This window comes from Agelaius tricolor, unplaced genomic scaffold (genome assembly GCF_023055355.1).
Source record: "Agelaius tricolor isolate 1412-34295 unplaced genomic scaffold, bAgeTri1.0.p SCAF_9, whole genome shotgun sequence".
NCBI lineage: Eukaryota > Metazoa > Chordata > Aves > Passeriformes > Icteridae > Agelaius > Agelaius tricolor.
This window is the reverse complement of record NW_027269269.1, coordinates 5,987,253-5,991,074: the sequence shown is the minus strand read 5'-3', so window position 1 is coordinate 5,991,074 and position 3,822 is coordinate 5,987,253. Positions and strand designations below refer to the sequence as shown.

Sequence of the window (3,822 nt, the reverse complement as noted above, 5' to 3'; positions counted from 1 at the left end):
GTCACTGCCCTGCTCCTGCTGGCCACACCTGGCTGATCCAGGCCAGGATGCCATCGGCCTTCTTGGCCACCTGGGCACACTCTGGATCGTGTTCAGCTGCTGTTGACCAGCACCCCCGGGTCCTTTTCCACCGGGCAGCTTCCCAGCCACTGCCCCCAGCCTGCAGCACTGCCCGGGGTTGTTGTGACCCCAGTGCAGGACCTGGCACTTGGCCTTGTTAGACCTCATGCAATTGGCCCTGGCCCTGTGATCCAACCTGACCAGATCCCTCTGCAGGCCATTCCTGCCCTCTAGCAGATCAACACTCCTGCCCAACTTAGTGTCATTTACAAGTTTACAGGGTGTGCACTTGATCTCCTTCTTTAGATCATCAGTACAGGTATAAAAGCTCACACCCCACCATCCTGTCCCCAGAGCCCAAGGCCCCTTTACCTCCTTCTCCTCTTCCTTTACAAAGATCTTCTTCAGCTATGAGGATAGTCTGAGTGCCTTTCCTGAAGTGAAGCCCATTATTTCATGCAGTCAGAGACAGCTCAGGCAAGAAAGAGAGTTTTAGTTATTCATTTTTCCTTTCTTCCACTGCAGCAGGAAAATCCTATCAAAAGGAAGTTGATTATTTAAATGCCTTCTCCATTTGAATTGTTCATTCAGAGCTGTTTCTTACACCTCAGTCATCCTGAGGTTTTTCCTGCTTTAAGCAAACCTGTCATGGTTTTATATTATTTACCAAATAATGCCGCTGCTGACTATGAATTTATTAAAGAGGTACTGAAGACAAAGCAGCCTCAGTATTACAATACAATTTTAGTCTGCACTGAATTGAAAATGTATTGTGCTGAAGATAATCACATGGAAGGCAATTATAGAAACTGAAGAGGATCAAACAGAGTAATAGGGACATAAAAGGAAACCTGCATTCTCTATACACTACTCCCCATGCATATGAATGCTTCCCTTTTATCTTATTTTTAAAGACATTTCAAATTACACAGTAATTACAAATTCAAAAGGATTTTTCACACAAAATGATCTCATCTTAGCCACTCTCCTGAGTAACATTGGAGCAGCTTCCCAAGGCTTGCAAGTTAAGTTATCCATCTCTGCAAACACAGGATAGGTTTGTACAGGATACATTGTAGTTCTTTTTGGACTCAGGCCTTGATCCTGAGACTTCTGCATGGATCAGAGGAGATGATCACTGTGACTTCTTCTGGTTCTATTTTCTATGACAAGACATAAATGATATCTTGGTCAGAAAGCTGATTGATCTGAATATTACTAAAGTATCACTGTATTTTAAATCACTAGTTAACTGACTGAGAGTGCAGTGAAGTGTCAGGATAATTATGTGAGTTAGTTATCACTTAGAGCTGCCCTAGAAGATTTGTCCTACCACCTAGGATGAAAAACCAGCACAGGTGATTATGACATGACTTTGGGAGGTGCAAAAAGGTGGATTGGTGCCCAAGGAATGTGTGTAGTGGCAGCTGCAAAATCACTGTGTGAGGAAAGGTGATTAATAGGCACAGGAAGAGCCTTCAGTTCAGATCTGAATCAATTCTGCTTAAAACGTGTAGGCAAGTAAGGAAATCTGTGGAGCACACAGAGCTGCATTTCCTTGTAGAACTTGCACATGTGTTGTAGTGCGTTCTTATATTTTGTAATACCTTGAAGTAGTTGGTTTTGTATTCCCATGTTTTTCCCAAATGGTTTATCCCAGACTGCACCCCCCCCCCTCCTTTTGTGTTATCCCTTTCCTGGGATAAGATCTCCAAAACCCCCACCCTGGCTCTCTGCCAGTCACCTCGGCATCCCAGCCCCCTACCTAGAAGTTTCGGTCCAAGTTGTCGAGTGATTAGCCAGGGGCCAAGGGTCAACCCCCCAAGTCCTGCCCCATACGCTGTTTTGTATGTCTGTCCCCCCAGCACCCATCCCCCAGAGATACCTATTGGTCAGTAGGATTTTATCTATGTTAGCTTCCTCCCCCCTTTAAATGTAAGCTCCAAACGTCCCCCAGCGCTCTCGGCAGGAGGAACCCCCTGAGGTATAGGAGCTCGCTCGGGACTCCTTAATAAAACCTTGGAATACCCCCTGCTGGGAGTCGGCCCCTTTCCTCTTCCACCGACGTCTCGGTCGTCTCTGCTGCAACGAAGGCAACCAGCCTGAGTGCCCTCAGCACCCTCGGGGCACAGAGAGTGTCTCCCCGCAGTCGGCCGTGGTGGGGTCACCCCCCCCACTCTCTGCCGACCCGGGTAAGGCCCAGGGACTCGAGAGGCTTGCAGAGAGACTGGGACAGCTTGGCGCCCAGCCGTGGGGCTCTGGAACCATTCCAGGAGCCCACGGAAAGGGGCTCGGACATACTTTCAGTCTGTTCGATAAGCCTTTGGCCGGCAAGCTACCTCGGAAGAACACACTCCGTTTTAGTGAGTTGCTCTCCTGTGGACGAAGCTGGGAGCTTCTTATGTACCCTAAGAAGTCAGCTTTAGGTGGAAATCAACATCCCAGGCTTTTTCGTTCCCCTCTCCTGCAGTTGGATTGGTAAGTTTTACCCTTCTCTTGTTTTTCCCCTCTTTGGGAGGGGGTGTTTCCCTGCCCTTTGTTCTCAGCCCCGCCGCGGAAGGCTGAAATTTTTTTTTCTCTCTATTGTGGGCAGACTGCCAGCTGTAGGTTTTTCTCCTCCCCCCCCCACCTGGGTTGCTGAAATTTGAGATACAAATTTAAAATCAGAGCCAAAATGGGTGCTAGGCTTTCTGTATCTCACAAGGGTGTCTATTATCATCTCTTAAACATTCTTAAGAGTGAAAAAATCCGATTTTCAAAAACAGATGTTAAACAGTTCGTCAGATGGCTTTTCCTTCACTTCCCTGACGTGTCCACTGAAAATCTCAGTGATTTGGCTTTTTGGGACAAAATTGGTAGTGAATTATTGAAGGCAGGGAAAGCAGGAGACATATCTCCGTCAAAATTTGCTTTCTTAGCCCTGCAGATAAGAAATGTTGTAAAATTTAATTTAAAAATGCAAGAACAGCCATCCGGCAACAGTTTCAATATCTCTGTTTCCCAAAAACCCGATCTACCCCCCTCCGAGTTCGGTTCTCTCTCCCCCACCCCCCTTTCCCCACCCCCAGCCCCTGCACAAACCCCTGCTCCCCCCCCGAGGCCCCCTGTCTCCAACCCGGACACTTCTACCCTGAATTCCCGAAATCTTACCCTCCCCCCTGCTTCCACAAGTTATAATACCGTGTCTCACAACCTTTGTGCCCGCCTTGGTACCCCTGAGACGCGCCCGGTAACTTCCCCGGACCATAATGGCGGACACCACGTGGCAAGGGTGGTTTCCTCGCCTTCCCATAATCCCTTTCGCTCTCCCAACAACCCATTCTGCTCGGAGCACCCCGCCCCCGAAACCCGCCCTCCCGCCCTTCCCCCGTCTCCTCCCCCGGCCCCGGCCGCCCCTCCCGCTCTGGCCCCGGCCGCCCCTCCCGCTCTGGCCCCGGCCGCCCCTCCCGCTCTGGCCCCGGCCGCCCCTCCCGCCCTGGCCCCGGCCGCCCCCGCCCCCTCAGAGCTCTGCCCGCCCGCCGCGGGCTCCCTCCGCCCCCCCCACGGCCCGCCCTCCGGCCCTCAGGGCAGTGTGATAAGAGACGCTGTCGCTGGGAGTCAGAACCCGGAAACAGGACAGCTCCTTTCTGCTGCCCCTGTCTCATATATTCCAGATGCCACCGGGGCATTCCAGCCAAATTATAGCCCCCTTTCTGTTGATTCTGTTAAAGAACTAGCCAAAGCCCAAAAAGATTTTGGGAGATCAAGTGAATATTTTAGAGG

At 50.5% G+C, this 3,822-nt stretch overlaps 1 long non-coding RNA gene across 1 annotated transcript; it reads right to left on the bottom strand.

Annotated features, from left to right (window-relative positions):
• Positions 1-1,677: 1,677 nt before the first annotated feature.
• On the bottom strand, positions 1,678-3,315 carry LOC139593147 (uncharacterized). The gene is made up of 2 exons (XR_011680206.1): positions 3,254-3,315; positions 1,678-2,980 (listed from the first exon to the last, which is right to left on the bottom strand). It is a non-coding gene; the product is annotated as an uncharacterized lncRNA (long non-coding RNA).
• Positions 3,316-3,822: the final 507 nt, after the last annotated feature.